The sequence below is a fragment of the Thalassophryne amazonica genome, chromosome 18, assembly GCF_902500255.1.
Source record: "Thalassophryne amazonica chromosome 18, fThaAma1.1, whole genome shotgun sequence".
In the NCBI taxonomy this organism is placed as follows: domain Eukaryota; kingdom Metazoa; phylum Chordata; class Actinopteri; order Batrachoidiformes; family Batrachoididae; genus Thalassophryne; species Thalassophryne amazonica.
In genome coordinates, this window is record NC_047120.1 from 13414606 (window position 1) to 13441095 (window position 26490).

A 26490-nucleotide genomic window follows, 5' to 3' on the forward strand; every position below is an offset into this window, starting at 1 on the left:
TGAGGTGTTTAGAATTCTACAACATCAATGAGGAAATAAGATCTTTCCTGAGAGCACAAATGAACAAGTGGAACACCACCATCACCCTCAATCACACAGAGGGACAAATAACAATCCCAGACATACGAGTTCAGAGAGAGATATTTCAGGGAGACAGCCTTTCACCTCTCTTATTCTGCTTAATCATGGACCCGCTCAGCAAAACCCTGAAGGAGCATGACATCAGATATAACTTAAGCAGAAACAGGGAAAAAAACAAACAAACAAAAACTTGTGAACCATCTGCTGTTCATGGACGATTTGAAACTCTATGCCAACACAAAAAAGGGACTCAGTCAGCTCGTGGAAACTGTCCATAAGTTCTCAAAAGACATTGATATGGAATTTGGACTGGATAAATGCTCAAAATGCACAATGACAAAAGGTAAAAAGACAAAAACCGAAAACATACAATTGCATGAAGGGAGCTACGTTGAAGATCTGGCTGCAGACTCCACATACAAATACTTGGGAATTAGGATAACTATAGAGCCTAGGGTGCAACTTTAGACCCCGGGTCTGGGGCCCAATGCATTGAAAAGAAATTAAAGATAAGTGAAATACCAAAGGCAAAAAGCATTTTTCTGTTTTGAGTGTGGTCAAAGATTTGGGTGAAAGAGCCACGTGAACAGACAGATGATAATTCATGAAGGAGGAAAAACCATTTGTCTGTTCTGAGTGTGATGAAAGATTTAGGCAAAAGAGCACTCTTACTACACACATGATGATTCAGTTGGCGTTCCTACTGGACATGAGCCTCGAGTGTCCTCGGTCCCACTGTGAAGGGGTTTACCAGGAGAGATCTTGGTATGAGGATGTTTCAAAAGAAACAAAGCCCAGCTAAAAACTCCACAAAGCGCCTAGGCACCAGGGCATATTAAGAAAATGGTGCAACTTCTCCCAGTGCTGCAGGGAGACATCTCTTCTGTAGCAGCACTCAGCTGGGTCATTCACCAGATAGTTCTGATCCTGGACCCCAGCAACAACGCCATCAAAGGGCTAAAAGAATCCAGTGAAACTAGATCATTGTAAATTGGTCCATTGGGGAGAAGAAAAAGATCTCTCACTGCTTCGCTTACTCAAACATGAGAAGTGGTGCAGGAGATCAAAGGCAGTATTTGAGGAGAGGAAAGGTCACCATCTTGAAGAGAGCCCTCGGATACAAAGTCAGTAATGTTAAGGGTGCAGCTTTAGACCCCGGGTCTGGGACCCACTGCACTCTTGTAGAAGGAAATTCAAGGCAAATAAAAAAAAAAGGCAAAAAACATTTTTCTGTTCTGAGTGTGGTCAAAGAGTTAGACAAAAGAGCACTCTGAACAAACACATTATAATTCATGCCTTGAGTGTCCTCAGCCCCACCGTGAAGGGGAGAGACTGTGAAGGGGAGACGGAGAGATCTCAACTGAGGACCTTTCAAATAAAACGAGCCCCAGGTAAAACTCCCCAAAGCGCCTAGGCACCAGGGCATGTGAGGAGAGTAATGGTGCAACTTACGCTGCATGGTATATAAGGTTTATACGGTACACAGTATCAACTTGGCCTACAGTAGAGATTGGGTTTTGGATGAGGAAAAACCTCTGTCCAGAAAATGGTTCATGTATTCAGAGCGAGTATACCATCTCGTGTTCAAGAGATGAAACTTCAGCCACTGATCCACACTAACAAAACATCAAATCTTTGCTTGCATCTTAGATGTACCTTCTGGCAAATTGTAGCTGTAGTTTTGAGATCTTCACAATAAATGTTCTCAAAATTACATTATATCTGGTTTTGGTTTTTGTTGTTTGTTTGTGGATTTATTCATTTATTTTAATCAATTTAGCTTCACTAACGAACCCATTCAGAAACACTTAACATAATTTTTACACTTAACTTTATGCTGCGATACATAACAATCTGTATATGTATATATATCCGATATGCATATCCGATACAAGATCTTTCACTGCTTCGCTTGCTCAAGGCATGAGAAGTAGGGCAGGAGAACAAAGGCAGTGTCAGTTGTTGGCTAACAGCAACATAAATGGCTGGAATGTAGTCAAATCTTCTTTTGAGGTTGAAACTAAAGCCTACTCATTTGGTAAAAGATGCACATATTTCAACTGACAAATCAGCCATTCTTAATTATTTGAATGAACACTTTGTTTCTTCATGATTTTTGTTTGAGTCCTCACATCCCCATCAATCTTATACACAGTGGGTTTTGCCCTCAATCACCACCTATTAATGCAATGGCTTCAGGATTTAATCTTACTCCTTTTGATGTTTTTGGGAAGTTGTGTGATACATACAGGTGTATGTAATCAATGTGCAGGTGTATATAACTAAAGCGGCCACTTCGTTGTTATGGTATTTTTTTTTTTTGTCACACATAAACCTTTGGGTCATTGCTTTTCCTCCCATCATTTTTTTCCAACCTTGCACGCACACACGGAACTGCTGCATTTAATGACTGTAACACAGGTGAACTGCAGCCTGACTCAAGATGTGCACACCGGCCGGACTCTGCGGGAGTGTCTTTTTTTTGGACGGCGTTTAAAAAGTTCCTCATCTTCAAAGCACGTCCTGTTGCTGCACTCAGTCCATACAGACAGGACCAGACAGCAGAAAGAACACAGACATCAATGTCTGCATCAACAGGCTGATAACAGCGATCCCTCACATGACAACTGCTAAAATAATTGTACGCCTCCAAAAACTTGAAATCCTTCATGGTCATCGTCTCCAAGATTTAATTTCTCACAATATCGATTTCAATCTTCGGGATTAAGAGCTGATACATGTCTGAAGTCATCTTCCTGTGTGTTTTCTCACCGCATCTGCTTGGAGTCTGGAGTTTTCTGCCTTACCGTCTGTGTGCGGAAAGGCAGAAGTAAATAACAACAGCGATCCCTTTTATTAAAAACAGCATCCAGTCCTTTGCCTCTTTTGTTCTCCTCTTTTAAATGATTCATTTTTTCTTCCTGGTCTGTGATCTTTCCTTCATCAGCGGGTGTTAGCTGTAGTTTCAACATGTCCCTCACCTGCTGGACTTCAGACATCTTTGTAGAAAAACTTTAAAACACTAATAATAAACTAACTAATAAATGTATAATATTTTCACATTTTCATGAAAATTTAGATAGTGAGGCAGATTAAAACAAAGTAGCCAAGGGTGACCAGAATGTAAACGTTTTACATAAATGACTCAAAGAAGCCAAAGAATTGCTGAATCTGTCAGACGGTTTGGCAATATTCTTGCTGTTGTTAACTGCCTGAATTGATGATATTTATAATTATATTTTATTGTTTGCCGGTGATGCATGCATAAATGGCTCTGCTGACTTGGAACAGGCCTTTCAGTGCTTATGTTCTCCCCTGTGTCCTTGCTAATAAGTGGCAGAAAGGACAGTTTGGGCAGTGGCAGTTTCAAAAAGTATGCACATTGGAAACAAAACAAGGTCTTTATAAACAGGAAAATTCTGCTATAATGCAATGCCTTGGTCAAGAACATAAGCTAAAAAGTGTTGCACCAAAATAAAATACTATTTTGCAGTTATCGTAAAATCAGTCTCAATCATTTTTATGTTAACTGAGGGCTATTCCATTTTTTGTTGTAACCCACCCACGGACAGGAGCATCTTAGACGTGTATTTAAAGTGAAGCAGTGTGTTTGTGTATTTTTGTTAAACACACGGTGCTGTGTGTCAACCCCCTGCAGAGAAAGGACACACAATTTTTTAACAAATGTGGATCAACTGACTGATCAAAAAACTCATTTATTGGATGGATTCTTATTGGATTTGATCAGAACTTTCATCTGTTCATCAATTGTTCAAATCCCCGCCTGACCGGAAAATCACTAAGGGTCCTTGGGCAAGGTCCTCTGGTTGCTCCCGGTGTGTAGTGAGCGCTTTGTATGTCAGCACCCTGACATCGGGGTGAATGTGAGGCATTATTGTAAAGTGCTTTGAGCATCTGATGCAGATGGAAAAGTGCTACAATGCAGTCCATTTACTATCATCTGGGCCGATTAATCAATGCAGCTTTCGTTTAATGACTTTTTTATTTTAATTAAGGGAATGCCCACCATCTTAGAGAGCCCTCAAACACAATGGCAGCAATGTTTTGGGTGCAACTATAGACCCTGAGTACGGGGCCCGTTGCATTCTAGTAAGGAGAAATCCAATAGAAATTTTTTTAAAAAGTGTCCGTCAGTGTGTCAGAAGATTTGGACTAAAAGGTGGTGTGAAGGTGTGATGTGTCAACTACACATTTATCAGAGTTTGGTGTTTACATTTGTTCTACAAAGTTTAAAAAAAAACAATAAAAGAAACACTTTTCTTTTAGCAGTTCTGTAATTTCAGAAATGTAACAGAAACAACCACAAATTGTTTCTAGTTTCTCCACTCACATCCACAAAAGCCAAAAATTCTTTCAGTGTTGTTTCTTGGTGGCTTCCCTTACTTGTCTTCTTCCAGCATGGACATTTAGTTTTGAGAACTGCCTACTTGACAGATTTACAATAAAGTACTGCACTGTTTTTTGCTTGTTTGTTTTTTTAATGATTGATGTAAATTTACTCTAAAAAATGTGTATTGGCATTGATTGATTGATTGATTTAGAAATTCCACATAAGTCTAATAAAATACAATGTTAAAACATGCATATATATAATACATCTATAATGGAATTTCAAGGATAACGCAAAAAGTCAAAAGACTTATTAACATTCTGGAACAGGGTTATTCAGGAGAATATAATACAGTGTAATTTCCTACACTTTTTTCTCTCATCTCCCCATTTCTCATTACAACACACGTCAGACGCCATTCATTTTCCACTCCCAAACAGTTGGTGGCGGTAATGCACTCAGTTGCAAACCGCAAAAAAAAAAAAAAAATCCACCGAAGATGATCTGTTCACTGCCATCAGCCGAGGTTAAAGCTAGTTAGCTGGATATGCTGGAAACTCTTCTCTGAACAGATCAAACTTCACTCTGTGATCCTCGAATATGTTTTTTGAAGAGCTCCAGAAGCACAAAGGTCGACAGTAAACCGGAAGAAGAAGAAAAGGCGAAGTTAGAGCGAAAAGGTGGAACAGCTGAGAAGGTTGTTGAAACAGCGGCTAACTGCTGCTAATGCCGAGATATTTGAGTTGGTAGAAACAAAGATCGCAGAGCAGCAAGAAGAAACGAGTGGATTTAAAGAAGAGAAGAAACTAGTCAACGTGCTGGATGCTGTTTTCAAGCCTGAAGTTTGCTGATCCAGAGCAGGTTTGTCCACCGAACTTTATTTCAGACCAACTTCACCACATCCAAATGATAGCAGTTAGTTTGTGTTGGAGTTCTTATTATAGACTGAACACCAAATATCAGCAAAAATAAATAAGACAAACTGTGCTTTATGATGATAAGTTAAAGACAGTTCAGCTTGGTGATGGACTGATGAAGCCGAATAATTGATACTATTGATTACAGTTTTTCCTCATTTTATACATACAAAAATGTAACTATGCACACAATTAATCAAATCTGAAGTTCATGAATCAACATCATGACTCCAAACTGCTGAACTTTGACCACAACATCATGGTTTCCTTCAAAGATTCTAAATCACAGTGATGCAAACCTCTGACAATAAAAATAATCATTTATCAAACTCTGTTCACTTTGTTGTAGAAATACTGAGCTTCAAAACGCAGCATCCTGATCACCAGTTATAATCAGAAGACTTAATTTATGATATGATACACTTTATTGCCCCTTCTGGGAAAATTGTCTTGGACTCCAAGAGCTGCACAAATATAAATAAAGCTGCCATGGCTTAATTACATAACTCGTGCATGTTGCACATAACAATACACACACCAATGATGCCAGAGTAACGCTTTTGTACTTCAAAAGTCAAGGTCATGCTTGGTGTGGCTTTTAGTGAGGTAGAATGTGAATATTTGAACTGAAGCACAGGGCCGTTCTTTGCTGAAATATTTTGCAAACTTTACATCAATTCAAATAGTCACAATATCTGCAATCTGGATCAAACATTGTCAGTTCCTGCAGATTGTCATCCTACATAACTACAACCCCGATTCCAATGAAGTTGGGATGTTGTGTAAAATGTATATAAAAACAGAATACAATGATTTGCAAATCCTCTTCAACCTATATTCAACTGAATACACCACAAAGACAAGATATTTAATATTCAAACTGATAGACGTTATTGTTTTTGTGCAAATATTTGGGTGGTTGTCTCTCACTGCGGTATTGTATCACTTCCTGTTCCGGAGCACAGCGGTGTTTTTCTGTATCTGTTAGCTGTTTAATCTGCGCAGTTAGATTGATCTAGTTATCTAGATTACGATTTGTTTCCCAGTGTAATCTTTACGTGCCTTAACTAAAGCACTCCTTCTGCTGAATCACCTCTAAATTATTTACACATTATTCACTTTGCGTGTTTTTAGGAATCCGCTAGCTTAGCGCAGCTACTAGCTCTTAGCCGGTTTAGCATGGCGGCTTCTCCTGTCTCTCCCGCACTTTTCTGCTCTGGGTGTGAAATGTTTAGTTATTCCTCGGCCTCCTTTAGCAGTAATGGTACTTGTAATAAGTGTAGCTTATTCGTAGCTTTGGAGGCCAGGCTGGGCGAATTGGAGACTCGGCTCCGCACCGTGGAAAATTCTACAGCTAGCCAGGCCCCTGTAGTCGGTGCGGACCAAGGTAGCTTAGCCGCCGTTAGTTCCCCCCTGGCAGATCCCGAGCAGCCGGGAAAGCAGGCCGACTGGGTGACTGTGAGGAGGAAGCGTAGTTCTAAACAGAAGCCCCGTGTACACCGCCAACCCGTTCACATTTCTAACCGTTTTCCCCACTCGGCGACACACCCGCCGAGGATCAAACTCTGGTTATTGGCGACTCTGTTTTGAGAAATGTGAAGTTAGCGACACCAGCAACCATAGTCAATTGTCTTCCGGGGGTCAGAGCAGGTGACATTGAAGGAAATTTGAAACTGCTGGCTAAGGCTAAGCGTAAATTTGGTAAGATTGTAATTCACGTCGGCAGTAATGACACCCGGTTACGCCAATCGGAGGTCACTAAAATTAACATTAAATCGGTGTGTAACTTTGCAAAAACAATGTCGGACTCTGTAGTTTTCTCTGGGCCCCTCCCCAATCAGACCGGGAGTGACATGTTTAGCCGCATGTTCTCCCTGAATTGCTGGCTGTCTGAGTGGTGTCCAAAAAATGAGGTGGCCTTCATAAATAATTGGCAAAGCTTCTGGGGAAAACCTGGTCTTGTTAGGAGAGACGGCATCCATCCCACTTTGGATGGAGCAGCTCTCATTTCTAGAAATCTGGCCAATTTTCTTAAATCCTCCAAACCGTGACTATCCAGGGTTGGGACCAGGAAGCAGAGTTGTAGTCTTACACTCCTCTCTGCAGCTTCTCTCCCCCTGCCATCCCCTCATTACCCCATCCCTGTAGAGACGGTGTCTGCTCCCAGACCACCAATAACCAGCAAAAATCTATTTAAGCATAAAAATTCAAAAAGAAAAAATAATATAGCACCTTCAACTGCACCACAGACTAAAACAGTTAAATGTGGTCTATTAAACATTAGGTGTCTCTCTTCTAAGTCCCTGTTGGTAAATGATATAATAATTGATCAACATATTGATTTATTCTGCCTTACAGAAACCTGGTTACAGCAGGATGAATATGTTAGTTTAAATGAGTCAACACCCCCGAGTCACACTAACTGTCAGAATGCTCGTAGCACGGGCCGGGGCGGAGGATTAGCAGCAATCTTCCATTCCAGCTTATTAATTAATCAAAAACCCAGACAGAGCTTTAATTCATTTGAAAGCTTGACTCTTAGTCTTGTCCATCCAAATTGGAAGTCCCAAAAACCAGTTTTATTTGTTGTTATCTATCGTCCACCTGTCGTTACTGTGAGTTTCTCTGTGAATTTTCAGACCTTTTGTCTGACTTAGTGCTTAGCTCAGATAAGATAATTATAGTGGGCGATTTTAACATCCACACAGATGCTGAGAATGACAGCCTCAACACTGCATTTAATCTATTATTAGACTCTATTGGCTTTGCTCAAAACGTAAATGAGTCCCACCCACCACTTTAATCATATCTTAGATCTTGTTCGGACTTATGGTATGGAAATAGAAGACTTAACAGTATTCCCTGAAAACTCCCTGCTGTCTGATCATTTCTTAATAACATTTACATTTACTCTGATGGACTACCCAGCAGTGGGGAATAAGTTTCATTACACTAGAAGTCTTTCAGAAAGCGCTGTAACTAGGTTTAAGGATATGATTCCTTCTTTATGTTCTCTAATGCCATATACCAACACAGTGCAGAGTAGCTACCTAAACTCTGTAAGTGAGATAGAGTATCTCGTCAATAGTTTTACATCCTCATTGAAGACAACTTTGGATGCTGTAGCTCCTCTGAAAAAGAGAGCTTTAAATCAGAAGTGCCTGACTCCGTGGTGTAACTCACAAACTTGTAGCTTAAAGCAGATAACCCGTAAGTTGGAGAGGAAATGGCGTCTCACTAATTTAGAAGATCTTCACTTAGCCTGGAAAAAGAGTCTGTTGCTCTATAAAAAAAGCCCTCCGTAAAGCTAGGACATCTTTCTACTCATCACTAATTGAAGAAAATAAGAACAACCCCAGGTTTCTTTTCAGCACTGTAGCCAGGCTGACAAAGAGTCAGAGCTCTATTGAGCTGAGTATTCCATTAACTTTAACTAGTAATGACTTCATGACTTTCTTGCTAACAAAATTTTAACTATTAGAGAAAAAATTACTCATAACCATCCCAAAGACGTATCGTTATCTTTGGCTGCTTTCAGTGATGCCGGTATTTGGTTAGACTCATTCTCTCCGATTGTTCTGTCTGAGTTATTTTCATTAGTTATTTCATCCAAACCATCAACATGTTTATTAGACCCCATTCCTACCAGGCTGCTCAAGGAAGCCCTACCATTATTTAATGCTTCGATCTTAATATGATCAATCTATCTTGTTAGTTGGCTATGTACCACAGGCTTTTAAGGTGGCAGTAATTAAACCATTACTTAAAAAGCCATCACTTGACCCAGCTATCTTAGCTAATTATAGGCCAATCTCCAACCTTCCTTTTCTCTCAAAAATTCTTGAAAGGGTAGTTGTAAAACAGCTAACTGATCATCTGCAGAGGAATGGTCTATTTGAAGAGTTTCAGTCAGGTTTTAGAATTCATCATAGTACAGAAACAGCATTAGTGAAGGTTACAAATGATCTTCTTATGGCCTCGGACAGTGGACTCATCTCTGTGCTTGTTCTGTTAGACCTCAGTGCTGCTTTTGATACTGTTGACCATAAAATTTTATTACAGAGATTAGAGCATGCCATAGGTATTAAAGGCACTGCGCTGCGGTGGTTTGAATCATATTTGTCTAATAGATTACAATTTGTTCATGTACATGGGGAATCTTCTTCACAGACTAGGGTTAATTATGGAGTTCCACAAGGTTCTGTGCTAGGACCAATTTTATTCACTTTATACATGCTTCCCTTAGGTAGTATTATTAGACGATATTGCTTAAATTTTCATTGTTACGCAGATGATACCCAGCTTTATCTATCCATGAAGCCAGAGGACACACACCAATTAGCTAAACTGCAGGATTGTCTTACAGACATAAAGACATGGATGACCTCTAATTTCCTGCTTTTAAACTCAGATAAAACTGAAGTTAATGTACTTGGCCCCACAAATCTTAGAAACATGGTGTCTAACCAGATCCTTACTCTGGATGGCATTGCCCTGGCCTCTAGTAATACTGTGAGAAATCTTGGAGTCATTTTTGATCAGGATATGTCATTCAAAGCGCATATTAAACAAATATGTAGGACTGCTTTTTGCATTTACGCAATATCTCTAAAATCAGAAAGGTCTTGTCTCAGAGTGATGCTGAAAAAACTAATTCATGCATTTATTTCCTCTAGGCTGGACTATTGTAATTCATTATTATCAGGTTGTCCTAAAAGTTCCCTAAAAAGCCTTCAGTTAATTCAAAATGCTGCAGCTAGAGTACTGACGGGACTAGAAGGAGAGAGCATATCTCACCCATATTGGCCTCTCTTCATTGGCTTCCTGTTAATTCTAGAATAGAATTTAAAATTCTTCTTCTTACTTATAAGGTTTTGAATAATCAGGTCCCATCTTATCTTAGGGACCTCGTAGTACCATATCACCCCAATAGAGCGCTTCGCTCTCAGACTGCAGGCTTACTTGTAGTTCCTAGGGTTTGTAAGAGTAGATTGGGAGGCAGAGCCTTCAGTTTTCAGGCTCCTCTCCTGTGGAACCAGCTCCCAATTCAGAGCAGGGAGACAGACACCCTCTCTACTTTTAAGATTAGGCTTAAAACTTTCCTTTTTGCTAAAGCTTATAGTTAGGGCTGGATCGGGTGACCCTGAACCATCCCTTAGTTATGCTGCTATAGACGTAGACTGCTGGGGGGTTCCCATGATGCACTGTTTCTTTCTCTTTTTGGCTCTGTATGCACCACTCTGCATTTAATCATTAGTGATCGATCTCTGCTCCCCTCCACAGCATGTGTTTTTCCTGGTTCTCTCCCTCAGCCCCAACCAGTCCCAGCAGAAGACTGCCCCTCCCTGAGCCTGGTTCTGCTGGAGGTTTCTTCCTGTTAAAAGGGAGTTTTTCCTTCCCACTGTAGCCAAGTGCTTGCTCACAGGGGGTCGTTTTGACCGTTGGGGTTTTACATAATTATTGTATGGCCTTGCCTTACAATACAAAGCGCCTTGGGGCAACTGTTTGTTGTGATTTGGCGCTATATAAAAAAAAAATTGATTGATTGATTGATTTTGAAATGGATCCCTGCAACACGTTTCAAAAAAGCTTGGACAGTGGTATGTTTACCACTGTGTTACATCACCTTTCCTTCTAACAACACTCAATAAGGTGAGTGTCATGATTGGGTATAAAAGGAGCATCCCCAAAAGGCTCAGCCGTTCACAAACAAAGATGAGGTGAGGATCACCACTTTGTGAACAACTGCGTGAAAAAATAGTTCAACAGTTTAAGAACAATGTTTCTCAACATTCAATTGCAAGGAATTTAGGGATTTCATCATCTACAGTCCATAATATAATCAGAAAATTCAGAGAATCTGGAGATCTTTCTGCATGTAAGCGGCAAGGCCGAAAACCAACATTGAATGCCTGTGACCTTTGATCCCTCGGGTGGCACGTCATTAAAAACCAGCATCATTGTGTAAAGGATCTTGCCACATGGGCTCAGCAAAATTAAAAAAAAAAAACACTGTCAGTTAACACAGTTTGTCACTACATCTACAAATGCAAGTTAAAACTCTACCATGCAAAGCGAAAGTCATACATCAACAACATCCAGAAAACGCTGCCGCCTTCTCTGAGCCCGAGCTCATTTAAAATGGACAGATGCAAAGTGGAAAAATGTGCTGTGGTCTGATGAGTCCACATTTCAAATTGATTTTGGAAATCATGGACGTCGTGTTCTCTGGACAAAAGCGGAAAAAGACCATCCAGATTGTTACGAGCGGAAAGTTCAAAAGCCAGCATCTGTGATGGTGTGGGGGTGTGTTCGTGCCCATGGCATGAGCAACTTACACATCTATGAATGGCACCATCAATGCTGAAATAACAGAGACCCCGGACTGTTGAACAACTGAAGTTGTACATCAAGCAAGAATGGGAAAGAATTCCACCTACAAAGCTTCAACAATTAGTGTTCTCAACTTCATTGGAATTGGGGTTGTAGGTTTTGAAGGATTACGTCAAAACTACTTCAGGGATTCTCACCAAATTTTCACCACAGATAGATCCTGTCATGGAAGACACCACTGAATTTTGGAGGTGATTTGGATCCAGATTCTGGCTCAGGATTTGTTGGGAGTGATCCAGATCAATATTCAGGTTCTGCAGCAGAAATATACGACATCACAATGTAAAAGCAAGATCAGGAAGACTATTTTGTTTCAGCTTGTAAATTAAATATCAGATTGCAACATCTTGATCATTCAGACCATTCTGGATCAGTATGCTGTTATTGCATTGCACAATCAATCAATCAATCAATTTTTTTATATAGCGCCAAATCACAACAAACAGTTGCCCCAAGGCGCTTGAGAAATCCCATTTTTTATTTTGAGTCCTCATCAACCCTTGGGCGGACGTCCAAAATCTCTGATTGCTCTTGTCGAAAATTCATTCAATGTTAAAGGATAACGATTTTTCCTGACCTTGACCTTTGACCTTGAAAAAAGAATGGTGTTGAGCCACTGGGGTATAGTTTGTTTCTGAACACTTTATAGATGGTAATTGTAATTTGATTTTTGTCAAACTTTATACACAAAAGGGTGAAACATAACTTCCATCCAACTTTGTTGGTGGAAGTAATGAAAGCTAAGAACAAAGTTTTGTGTTTATTAATTTTATAGATTTGTTGCCACGATATTTAACAAATGTCCCATTGTAAATGAAATTGTCCCATTACTTTGCCACAAAATGGGGACAGTGTCTCATCTCTGACGGGGACTAGAAGGAGAGGCTTCCTGTTAATTCTAGAATAGAATTTAAAATTCTTCTTCTTACTTATAAGGTTTTGAATAATCAGGTCCCATCTTATCTTAGGGACCTCGTAGTACCATATCACCCCAATAGAGCGCTTCGCTCTCAGACTGCAGGCTTACTTGTAGTTCCTAGGGTTTGTAAGAGTAGAATGGGAGGCAGAGCCTTCAGCTTTCAGGCTCCTCTCCTGTGGAACCAGCTCCCAATTCAGATCAGGGAGACAGACACCCTCTCTACTTTTAAGATTAGGCTTAAAACTTTCCTTTTTGCTAAAGCTTATAGTTAGGGCTGGATCAGGTGACCCTGAACCATCCCTTAGTTATGCTGCTATAGAGGTAGACTGCTGGGGGGTTCCCATGATGCACTGTTTCTTTCTCTTTTTGCTCTGTATGCACCACTCTGCATTTAATCATTAGTGATCGATCTCTGCTCCCCTCCACAGCATGTCTTTTTCCTGGTTCTCTCCCTCAGCCCCAACCAGTCCCAGCAGAAGACTGCCCCTCCCTGAGCCTGGTTCTGCTGGAGGTTTCTTCCTGTTAAAAGGGAGTTTTTCCTTCCCACTGTAGCCAAGTGCTTGCTCACAGGGGGTCGTTTTGACCGTTGGGGTTTTACATAATTATTGTATGGCCTTGCCTTACAATATAAAGCGCCTTGGGGCAACTGTTTGTTGTGATTTGGCGCTATATAAAAAAATTGATTGATTGATTGATTGATTGATCTCTGTCTGTATTCCACTGATTTCAGAGGTATGTAAGGAAAACGTGCACGTCAGGTGATCTCTGGGATCAGGGTTGGTGTCTCTTGCTTTAGGACATCTGTCCCAGCACAGGGACATTTCTGTGTTGTCTCACACTTGTGATTAGGGATGGGTATTGATAAGGTTTTATCGATGTCGATGCCATTATCGATTCTGCTTATCGATCCGATTCCTTATCGATTCCCTTATCGATACCTCATGAATTTTGTACTAAAAGTAGGCTTTACAGGTTTTCTATGTATTTCCTTGAGTCTTAAAGTAAATAAATATGAAATTAGTCACTGTATCCTTGATCTCTGGACATAAATAAAAATAAACAAAACTGTGTTTCGCTTTGAAGTTATTCATTCAGACTGGATTCTATTGTTCTATCTTGACTTGTCAGAGAGCCGCGCAACATTTGGAGCTGTGTGAACAGAACGGAGGATGATTCTCGTTTCTTTCTCGCAACAAGACAGGAGTCCCATTTGGTAACTTTAATCTGCACAAAAGTGAATCACAACTCATATTCAGGGATGAAAGTGGTGAAAACAAAAAAAAAGCTGAAACTCAAAATTACCCCCCAACACCACCTGCATGAAGATGTTTGAATTCTAGAAGCTCTGAAATGCAATCTGGGACTATTCCAGACAATAAACTGGAGTGAGTGCAGCATCCATTTAGGTGAGAAAAAAAAAATACAACTTTCCTTATTCAAATTCATTCCAGTAGTATTCTGCTCTTACTAGGATGCAGCAGTTTTCTAGTTTAGCAGATAGTTCTGGAGGAAATCACTGAAGAAATTAACAAACTGAAAATATGGTTTGACCGAAACAAACTGTCATTAAACGTAAATACGACAGGGATGAAATGGAGGTGTGAGTCACTAGGTGTTCACAGGAAACATTTATTTCTGTATGTATTTATTTATTTATGTTAGTTACTATTATATATTTTCTGTTGTGTTTCTATTCAGGTTCTTTTTGTCTCTTTCTCTAAAATTGTATATAATAATCATTAGATTATTAATATATAAGCAAAAATAAATTTAAGGAATATTACAATTTGAAAACAAATGCACCCGAACGTGATGACGGCTGCAATTGCTAAATGCTAACTTTTAACATTGAAAATGCCATAGACATGCACACGCGTTACCATCGCTCCCGTTTTTAAGTTATAAAATACATCTATCAACTGTTTCAGAAGACCATAACAGGTCGGTTTAACATAGAAAAGGTAAATAATACTCACAGATGTATGCTCTTTAGGGTTTTAGCGGGGGAAAATTAAGCGAAAGAAAGAAATAAACGAAGCAATCGACCGAAGCATTGCTTCAATCTGCGAACCACGCTTCGATTGGTTCAAGGTTCAAAGCAAAGCCGCGTTGCAGAAAAGTTGATTAAGGACCCGCTGCAGGGTCTGTAATCAATGTAGAGAAGTGATCATTTCCTGACAAAGACCCACCAAAACAACGGCCACTCTGAAGGACCGATAACAGAATCGTTAAGCACAAAGCTTATTGATGTCGGTGGATCGAATCATTTCTCAACGATACCCGAAAGGAACCGGTTCTCGATACCCATCCCTACTTGTGATTGGTTAGTCTGGGCAGCAGAGCAGCAGCAGATGGTTAAATCGGCCTGTTATTAGTCTTTCCTCCACTTGGTCATTGACTGTCTCTTTCTTTTGTGTGTTTTAAAGTGTTTCTACAAACATGTCTGAAGTCCAGCAGCTGAGAGACATGTTGAAACTACAGCTAACACCTGCTAATGAAGGAATGATCACAGACCAGGAAGAAGAAATGTGTCATTTAAAAGAAGAGAACAAAAGAGGTAAAGGGCTGGATGCTGTTTTTAATCCTCCAAATCTCTTCTTTAGAACAGGTTTGTGCATTCAGCTTTGTTTGTGTTATACTGATACTTTATAGCATGTTGTTACTGTCAAGTATTTTCCTCATCGGGTATTCCTCCAGAGATTCTGTCAATACTTGCGCAACAGGATGAGAAGGATTTTGATGAAAGATTCGCATAAAATGTCTTCATAGTCTGAAAAATATTTGGATAGTTTTCAACTTAAGCAGCAGTATTCTGTATGGTCTGTAGACATCCTATACTATTTTGTGGCAATCCAGAAAATAAAACATTACAATAGTCAGTTGTGGAAGACAAAGAAATTTGTGAAATTTGAAACAAACCCTGATGTACATCAACTCTTTATCAGTTCCATCAGTGCAATAACTTACTGTTGTCAGGTCAAACTCACCACTCTGATACTTTATTTCACTGAGTTTTGTTCCAACATTTATTGTTAATTTGTTTCTTTACAGACATGCAGCCGTTGTTGGTGATTAAAGAAGAAACTTTCCATGAACACCAGGAATGGAATCTGAGTGTTGACCAGGAGGACATTAAAGAAGAAGAGAAGCTGTGGATAAGTCAGCAGGGAGAGCAGCTTCAGCAGCTGGAGGAAGCAGATCTCACCAAGTTTGGTTTCATTGCCGTCCCTGTGAAGAGTGAAAATGATGATGAAAAACCAGAGTCATCACAGCTTCATCAAAGCCGAAGTGATGAGAGCACAGAGGCTGAGCCTGTAGCCAGCAGCTCATCTGTACACAGAACACTGACAGCAGAAGCTGATGGAGAGGACGATGGAGGATCACAACCAGCCAGCACCTCAGGTCCAAACAGTTATTTACAACCAGATACCAGTGGCAGGAGTTCAGACAGTTCTGGAAGTGAAACTGATGACAGTTCTGACTGGAAACAGACCATAGAAATTCAGTCACGTTTTAACTGTCAAAAAAATACCAATTTTGTTCAGTCGGGCAACACTGATGAGAAACAATTTAAAGGTTCTAAATATGAAAAAGCGTGTGGTCACATGAACAACTCAGAGCAACAAAAGGGGATGCAAACAAGCAGAACACCATTTAGCTGTTCTGGTCGGAATAAAAGACAAAAACAGAAAGGCACTCCGAACAAACACATTAGAATTCTGACAGGACAAAAACCATTTGGCTGTTCTGAGTGTGGTCAAAGATTTGGGCACAAGAGCTCTCAGAACACACACATGATAATTCATACAGGGCAAAAAGCATTTGTCTGTTCTGATTGTGGTCAGAGATTTGGACAAAAGAGTAACCTGAACAAACACATGATAATTCATACAGGGCAAAAAGCATTTGTCTGTTCTGAATGTGGTCAAAGGTTTGGACAAAAGAGCACTCTGAATACACACATGATAATTCATACAGGGCAAAAAGCTTTTGTCTGTTCTGAGTGTGGTCAAAGATTTCGACACAAGAGCACTCTGAACACACACATGATAATTCATACAGGGCAAAAAGCTTTTGGTTGTCCTGAGTGTGGTAAAAGATTTGGACAAAAGAGGGACCTGAAGAGACACATGATAATTCATACAGGGCAAAAACCATTTGGTTGTTCTGAGTGTGGTAAAAAGTTTGGGCGAAAGAGCACTCTGAACACACATATGGTAATTCATTCAGGGAAAAAACCATTTGGCTGTGCTGAGTGCGCTCAAAGATTTGGGCGAAAGAGCCACCTGAACAGACACATGATAATTCATACCTTTAGACCCCGGGTTTGGGGCCCATTGCATTCTACTAAAAAGACATCAAAGATAAATGAAAAACCAAAAGACACACAAATGAAGTAACAAGACCTTAAAAATGACCTACGAGCAACATGGTCATTGAAATAATTTGACACAGTGGTTAAAGTTCTCCGTCGGGCTCAGATGTTAGCCATTTTTATACCTGAGGCCTCGAATTTGCTGTGATGAGCCCGTGTGCAAACAAGGGAACAGCCGAAGGGACTTGCTTTTTTTTTTTTAGGTAAGATTCTGATTTAAATTATAGATTGACAACAGCTATATGACAGATATTAAAGGTTTAATTGTTGATCAAACACACCCACACACATTAAAATGAGCAATTGAAGATTTCTGACATCCGCCAATCCAAATCACCTCCAAAATTCAGTGGAGTCTTCCATGCCCGAATATGTAATATCTATATCTAGGTTTCTTCCTCAATATCATCAGAGGGAGTTATTCCTTACCACTGTCGACTGTTTGCTAGCTCAAGGGTTGGTAAGGTTAGACCTTACTTGCGTGAAGCATCTTGAGGCAGCTTTGTTGTGATTTGTCACTGTATAAACTAAAATAAATTGAAAATTGGTGCAGATTTGGTGAGAATCAATAAAAGCCTATAAAGTGAAATCCTGAGCCAGAATCCGGATCTGGATCACCTCCGAAATTTAATGGAGTCTTCCATGGCCCAATATGTACCTGTGGTGAAAATTTCATCAAAATTCATGAGTAGTTTCTATGTAATCCTACTAAAAGAAATCAGCACCGATGATTTCATTACGTCCTTGATGATTGTACTAACAATGAAATAACATTTAAATGAAATAGCATAAATAAAACCAGAATTCCTTTTCAGATTTTGTGCAAATATTTCAAATCTCCTGACAGCTCCCATAATATGAATAATAAAAAGGTGTTATGTTCAAACTATACAAAACAGTGCAATATAACATAAAAACAGAATACAAAAAATGCAGTGCAGGTTTAACTCAGTCCCAATGACAGAAAATATTTTTCCTTTTTCTTTTTCAGCAACGTAAATGGAAATGGTTCTGTGGTCAGTGCATAATTTGTACTTGTATTTGTAAATAATGGTCCTTATAGAAGCAGAAGGTGCAAACAAGACAACATAAAACTATAATGTAGCACTAAAGCTTATCCAAATCTAGTCTACTTTAACTGTCTACCTGTCTGCCTTATAACAACAGCACAGGGGTCCATCATGGTGCTGGGCAGTCTGCCATGAATTATAACATCATGTGAAATCTGCCCGAGTAGGATTTCGCAGTCATGAGTCATCTTCAACCACTTATCCCGGGGTCGCCGACCGAACGGCCCCCCTAAAAGTCGGTCCCCCCGGATGACGCGGTTCATGATGCAATTCAGGGATTAACACCTCGTTTCTGCTTCAAACTGCACTCCAGTCATCATCTGTCTCAGCAACAGATATCTGAAGCTTTTGTACAACAATCATTTCCACATAAATTCAGCATTATGCCATCATAAAAGGCGGCGGAAGCGATCAAAGCACCGTGGGTAAACGACTTGCTTTCTGATGCGTTCACTGCGCGTCGGACATTTCAATGCATCATGGTATTTCACAGAGTTTCTGCTTAACCCTCTAAGGCTCAAATTAATTTTTAGTAACAGGAAAAATCAGATATTTAGCTGTTGCAAATCTGCAGCGGCTGCCTTGAGAGGGTTAAAACAGCCTTGTTTCTACTTAAAACTGACTTTAGAATGATTTAAGAGGTTTAACCTTTATCATCTGATGGTTAATAATCCCATTAATCCATTTGATTGCTTTGGGCGAAGAGACTCCGTCTGAGACGTGCTGCTGTGGTCCGAAATGACGCATGCACTGATGCAAAAGGCGGCCTGATTTGTAGGGGCTGACCGCTCAGTCTGCAACACCGGATCAGGTCGCGGGTCCAACAGCTCCAGTAGGGGACCCCAAACGTCCCTATTACTGGGCCACATTAACCAGCTCTGACTGGGAGATCCTGAGGTGTTCCCAGGCCAGTGTGGAGATATAATATCTAAACCTAGTCCTGGGTATTCCCCAGGGTCTCCTTCCAGCTGGACGTGCCTTGAACACCTCCCTAGGGAGGTGCCCACGAGGCATCCGTACCAGATGCCAGAACCACCTCAGCTGTCTCCATTCAACGCAAAGGAGCAGCAGCTCTACTCCGAGCTCCTCACGAATGACTGAGCTTCTCACCGTATCTCTAAGGGAGAACCCAGCCACCCTCCTGAGGAAACCCATTGCAGCCCATATAGAGGGATTTCCCCTCTATATTAGGGATGTGGAGATTAATCGATACAAATCGATATCTAGATACAAATGTGCATGATGTGAGCGTATCGATTCATTCATTGTACATTGATTCAGTTGTCTGAAATTATGATGCATCAGTTGCTGCGTGCTTTCGGCCATCGCCGGAAGCCTGAAAGCACATTTCTACCACAACAAATCTATTTTAAAATGGAGGCCCACGAGAACAGCAGTAAGCAGTTGGAAGATGTTTTTGGCGCACCTAAAACATTTAAATCAGCTGTTTGGGGATATTTTGGCTTTTTTTTTTTTTAAGATGGAAAACTTGACAAGATGCAGTTCGTTTGGAAAGAATCCCGTGGCCGCCGCTGCACCACTCGGCAAGACTGGTAGTCTAGGTTGATTTTCAGATAAAGTGACAGCCCCAGGCATTTCTGAGTAAAAGTTGGCAAACAACTTTTTCTAAATGTATTTTTTGTGCTGAATCCATTTTTGCTGTTTGTCAAGCTGTACCTCCCTGTGGAACCCAGTACGGGGCGCTTTTTGTAAAAACAATTGAGGTTTTTTGATTATTTTGAGTATAAAACCTGTACATCTTCAAAAGTGAAATTGCAAAAAGTTGCATATGTCCCTTAGCTAGATTAGTACCAAATTTGGCTTTAATTGGATGAAAGGAACTCTCAAAAACAGACCTTGAGGTAATGAAATTACAAATTTCCATGATAAAATAGACTGTAGCCAAAATTAATGGTCTCGGTGACTTTACTGGCCATCTCTTAATGACTACTTGTCAGAATATATCCCACATTGTCATCTGGAATAAACAAGTCACTAGACTGTATAGCCCAGGTCAGAATCACCAAAATGTGTACAGGAGGCATGAAGGGCTTCAGGCGTTTCTGAGTGACCCAACTTTCGGCAAAAGTTGGCAAATGGACTTTTCTAAGGGTATTTTTCTGCTGAATCAATTTTTGTAGTTTGCCAAGCTATAACTCTTATGTGTATCTCAACAGAACAGCCACCTAATAGGCTAATACTGTATTTATACAGCAGATATCTCAGTTCTGGCTAAAAAAAACTGTTTATATTGTGATATAAGATTTTTTGGGTACAGGAAACAAACATAATTATAACACATCAGACATACAGTATCCTACAAGATTCCTGGTGTACACTGACCTTTTATTTTGTACATGGTGGCCAAGTGGTTAATGCGCTTGGTTTCAGTTCAGAAGACTCCGGGTTCAAATCCCACCCCTGCCACATTTCTCCATGTAATGTGGAGTTGCATCAGGAAGAGCATCTGGCGTAAAACCTGTGCCAATTCAACATGCAGATCCACCTTGGATTTGCTGTGGCGACCCCGAGTGCAAACAAGGGAGCAGCCGAAGGGACTTACTTTACTTTACAAAAGAACATTAACATCATGCTGGAGGCAGCAATATATATGCAACCAATGTTTCTTAGAAAATATTTTGCATAAATAAACCAAAAGAAACATTTAGTTAGATGAAATTACCATCTTTAAACTAGTTGTATATCCACATGGACATGTAAATGATGAAGAGTAAATAATGTAATTTAACTAGGATAATGGTTGAACATATTAACATAAAACTGTAAACAATGGTGAGCGAGATTCTCAAATATGATCTCATCACCAAATAAAAATCTATTTAAAACCCAGTTTCACAACACTGAACAGAATGTTATATCATGCCATGGAAAATGCTCTTATTCAGTTCAGTAATTGCTACATTCTGCATCACTTGAATTGCACGTACATGCTGCAGAGCAACACAGACGAGACCTTTTACACTTACATCGTGCAGTCATACATCTTGAGGCACAACTGCAGCTGATCAATTCCAAACAGTCTTTTTTTCATAATGTGGCTTATAAATACCTTCTTCAACTTCCTGCAAAGTTTTAAGACATTCTCAATGGTGGAAGTGAATACCCACATTTGTCTTTAATTCTGATGAACAATATTCGAATCATGTGTGGAAATAACGGGAGAAAGTAATTTACTTTTGAATTCAAAAAATAACTTTCTTGTATAACTCTGAACTTTATTTACAGACTTTAATCTGAGGACAATAGTCTGCTAGTGGCTCCAAAATAAATGACTCAGGAATTTTAGATATTCTATTTGTCTGCTTGAAATATGGGGATGAAATAAGATATTTTAATGACTACAATGAGAAATTAAATTTCAGTTATCATTGTCACATCCAGTATCTTAATTTGCACCAAAAATAACCAACTACACTTGATTATTGTTGTCACACATGATATAAAACTGTAAAATGTGGAATTTCCTGAATTTACTGGTCGTCCCAGATTTTGGGCTGTATTGACTTGTACATACGAGTTACAGCTTGGCAAACACCAAAAATGGATTCAGCACAAAAAAATACCCTTAGAAAAGTTCACTTGCCAACGTTTACCAAACTCTATTTGCCCACTCAGAAATGCCAGAGGCTCTTCATGCCTCCTGTACACATTTTGGTGATTCTGACCTGGGCTATACAGTGTAGTGACTTATTTATTCCAGATGACAATGTGGGATATATTCTGACAAGTAGTCATTAAGGGATGGCCAGTAAAGTCACCGAGACCATTAATTTTGACTACAATCTTTATTTTGTCATCGAAATTGGTAATTTGTACATTACCTCAAGGTCTGTTTTTGAGAGTTTCTTTCATCCAATTAAAGCCAAATTTGGTACTAATCTAGCTAAGGGATGTATGCAACTTTCTGCAATTTCACCTTTTGAAGATGTACAGGTTTTATACTCAAAATAATGGAAAAATATCAATTTTTTTACAAAAAGCGCCCCCTACTGGCTTCCACGTGGGAGGTACAGCTTGGCAAATAGCAAAAATGGATTCAGCACAAACAAATACATTTAGAAAAAGTTGTTTGCCAACTTTTACTCAAAAATGCCTGAAGATCTTTATTTAAGCCCCTTTTTCTGATTATGACCCTGACTATGGTAAGAAATATCTCAAATTACTTTTGCCAAGATGGTACTCTCTCAATGACTGACTCACTTTAAGTCACTCATTGAGAGTGACATTGTTTTACTGTTTCAGTTCTGACAGTGTGATGAAACAGGTTCCACATGGGAACTGATTCTTGTACCTTAATGTTGCATCTGGTAAATTTGCTGCTTATAAGGAGTACAACAAATCCTCTGCCTGTCTTAGAATCACAAGAAGAATACCATAGTACCATACTGAATTGCAGCTTCTTATTTTCTATTTAAATTTTTCGTATAATTTCTTTGCAACATGTTGAATCGCATCGTGTCACATTGTGAGGAATTGAATCAAATGCATATCAAATCAGGAAGAGGGGTGAATCGTGTCATCAGGTATCGTATCGAGATATGTATCGACTCATCAGTGATGAGATTCACATCGCTACTCTTTATGTATCTTTAATTTATAGCCATTTTTAAAATTATACACCACATATTACAGTGTTTGGTGTTTGAAGCTCCTGGGTTTTTTGGCACAATAACTTCATTCTTCATTCATTCATACATTTCCTTTATATAACCAGGTAAAAAAACTCATTGAGATTGACATCTCTTTTTCAAGAGTGACCTGGCCAAGACAGCAACCAAAACATTGTTACAACGGTGAGACAAGACAACAATCAAACACAATTTCACACAAGAATAAAAATTAAAACCATTAACACCATTAAAAACCACAGTGAAATTCAGCATGTACTAGAAGCAGTCACAATGTCCAATAGTGTTAGTTTCACATTCCTTCAAAAGAGATTTAAATTCACCCAAAGTCACAGGATCAGTTAATTTCAGATCCTTTTGGAGTTTGTTCCAAGAAGCAGGGGCAGCATATCTGAAAGATGTTTTTCCCAGTTCAGTTCTCACCCGAGGAACTGACATCTGAAATGTTTGTTGGGAACGTAGGCCGTAAGATGGTTGATTTTTAAACATATATACACACAGGTAAGATGGCAGGAGCCCAAGAATACATTTATAGACAAATAAAAACCAGTGTGATAATCTACGAGCAGACAGAGATGGATACTCGGCTATAGAATACAGTGTACAGTGGTGAACACGGTTTCCACAACCAGTGATAAAACGCAAAGCATTATGGTACACACTGTCCAATTTCTTGAGGTGCTGTAAAGTTGCATTCATGTACAATAAATCTCCATAGTCCAACAAAGGTAAAAAAGTTACAGAAATTAGACGCTTTCTTACAAGAATTGAAAAACAGGATATGTTCCAAAAGAAGAAACCCAATTTCAACTTTAGTTTTCGAACTAGGCCCTCAATATGGGGTTTAAAAGACAAATCTTGGTCAATTAATAAGCCGAGGTACCTGTAAGTTGACACAATTTCTATCTCTGTTCCCTCGGTGCTTTTTATCTTGGGGAGATTTACGGATAACCGTTTTGCATTTGAAAAAAGCATTACTTTTGATTTGTCTGCATTTAAAACCAGTTTAAGATTCGTCAAATGAGACTGAATTATATTAAAAGCCGACTGTAAAACTGCAAACGCTTGTTCAACTGTGGCAGAAGAACAATAGATAACTATCATCTGCGTAAAAATGACAAGATGTATTGGATATATTACAGCAGAGATTATTAATATAAATAGAAAATAACAGTGGGCCTAGGACAGATCCTTGGGGAACCCCTTTTTTTATGGGAAGAAACGGAGAGGAAGACCCTGAGAAATGAACAGATTGCATCCTCCCTGATAAGTAATTACTAAACCAGCCCAGAGCTTCTTTAGAAAAGCCAATCACAGAGAGTCTGTTTAAGAGAATGGCATGATCAATGGTATCGAAGGCCTTTGACAGATCAATAAAAAGTGCAGTGCAATATTTTTTACTGTCAACAGCCTCGATTATGTCATTGAGAACTTTCACAGCAGCGGTCATTGTGCTGTGTCCTTTTCTAAAACCTGATTGATTATTAATTAAAATGTCATTTTCTTCTAGATACTGTTTAAGCTGGTCTGCAACAAACTTTTCAAGAATTTTAACTAAAATGCATAATTTTGAAATGGGCCTGTAGTTATTTAAAACTGATGAATCCCCTCCCTTTAAAAGAGGAAGAACATATGCAGTGTTCCACACAGCAGGAATGACATTGTTAGTCGGACTGAGATTGATCAGATGTGTGAGGGGCTCAAAAATAAAATCTGCGGATAATTTAAGAAAATGAGAATCCAGATTATCAGGACCTGCAGATTTAGCAGCATCTAATTGCTTTAGTGCTCTGTGAACCTTGACTTGTGTTAAAGGCCTCAAAACAAATGATTGAGAAACATTTTGTGATGGTGAAAGGGAGTAACTATTAGAGTGGTTTGAGTTTGGATACAAAGACTCAAATAGAGAGCCGGATGAAACAAAGTGATTATTAAAACAAGATAGAATTTCTGATTTATCAGTAATAAATTGTGAATTACTGACAATATGAGTTGGGAAATCATTAGTTTGGATTTTTCCAAAAGTTGATTTTATTGCTTTCCAGAATTTCCTTGGATCATTGAGGCTCTTTGTTGTTTGGGACAAGTAAAACTCAGATTTGGCCTTTTTAATTAAAGCGGTACACCGATTTCTGAGCTGTCGGAAACTGACCCAGTCTGTCTCTGACTTGGTTTTTCTCGCCCGGGCCCAGGCTTCATCCGTTTCTTTTAAATGATTGGACAATTCAGTTGAAAACCAGGGGTTGAAGCGGCCCTTGACCCGAAATTTACAAAACGGTGCATGTCTATCAATAATTGGGCTTCTAAGATGATCATGACAATAACTGAAGTCCCAGATTGTTCCTTTATGCACAGAGATAAGAGGGGGTGAAGAGAAATTGGGTGTAGCACGTTTGCCCTCCTCACTGGGACCAAATAAAAACATAAAAAGAAAAATATACTGACAGGAACATGCTGATAACGTTTAAAAGAAGTTTTTTAGATCAGAACAGCGCAGTGGGAGGTCCAATGTGAGTGACTACGTTGCTGGACGTGATGACGTAGAGTCACAGCGTCGCATGTAAACAGGAACCAGCATGGACAGCCAGGCTGTAAACAAAACCCAAAATCAGCCCAACCAGGAGTCTAAAACCAAGATAAAAATCTACAAAGGCCGGCACTGGCCAACGGAGGTAAAATCAAGCACTTCCCTTTATTCGGAAGATTCCAAACCGAACTCAATGAGACGCTTCGTCAGTCACCGGGCTGTGCTGTGCTGCGGTGCGGGTCTCTTTCACTCTCGGCCGCTGACGGTGCTGACAACAGATTTCTCTTTGTGACCAAGATGGTTCTTAAAATATTATGAATAGTAAGCCAGTGACAATAATATAAAAGTAACTAAATCCCTTTGGCTGCTCCCTTGTTTTCACTCGGGGTCACCACAGCAGATCCAAGGTACAGGGTACCCCCCCCCCCCAAAAAGCCACAAAAATAAAGCCAGAGAACATCTATACACGTTTGGATACTGACATCTGTCAAGTTGAAGCGTATCGCAGGGAATTTTATCTCTGGTGTTCATTTTTAATTTCACCTCAGTTTGTAAGAGTTTTTGGCATTCACAAGATTTGGTCTCAAAGCAAAATTCCACCAGTTTCCCTTTTTGTTCGATTGTAAGCAGCAGCCTCATTGGATCAGTCTCAGACTACATCAGAACACACTCCTCACATACAGTAGTGTTCAGAATAATAGTAGTGCTATGTGACTAAAAAGATTAATCCAGGTTTTGAGTATATTTCTTATTGTTACATGGGAAACAAGGTACCAGTAGATTCTCACAAATCCAACAAGACCAAGCATTCATGATATGCACACTCTTAAGGCTATGAAATTGGGCTATTAGTAAAAAAAAAAAAGTAGAAAAGGGGGTGTTCACAATAATAGTAGCATCTACTGTTGATGCTACAAACTCAAAAATATTATGCTCAAACTGCTTTTTTACCAATCCTGTGAATCACTAAATTAGTATTTAGTTGTATAACCAGTTTTTCATGATTTCTCCACATCTGTGACGCATTAATTTTGTTGGTTTGGAACCAAGATTTTCCTGGTTTACTAGTGTGCTTGGGGTCATTGTCTTGTTGAAACACCCATTTCAAGGGCATGTCCTCTTCAGCACAAGGCAACATGACCTCTTCAAGTATTTTGACATATCCAAACTGATCCATGATACCTGTTATGTGATATATAGGCCCAACA

At 39.5% G+C, this 26490-nt stretch overlaps 2 long non-coding RNA genes across 2 annotated transcripts; both read left to right on the forward strand.

Annotated features, from left to right (window-relative positions):
- Window positions 1-657: 657 nt before the first annotated feature.
- LOC117530352 lies at window positions 658-16425 on the forward strand. The gene is made up of 3 exons (XR_004566341.1): window positions 658-771; window positions 4954-4958; window positions 16388-16425. It is a non-coding gene; the product is annotated as an uncharacterized LOC117530352 (long non-coding RNA).
- Window positions 16426-19339: 2914 nt separating this feature from the next.
- LOC117530343 lies at window positions 19340-26075 on the forward strand. The gene is made up of 3 exons (XR_004566332.1): window positions 19340-19350; window positions 24199-24200; window positions 25858-26075. It is a non-coding gene; the product is annotated as an uncharacterized LOC117530343 (long non-coding RNA).
- Window positions 26076-26490: the final 415 nt, after the last annotated feature.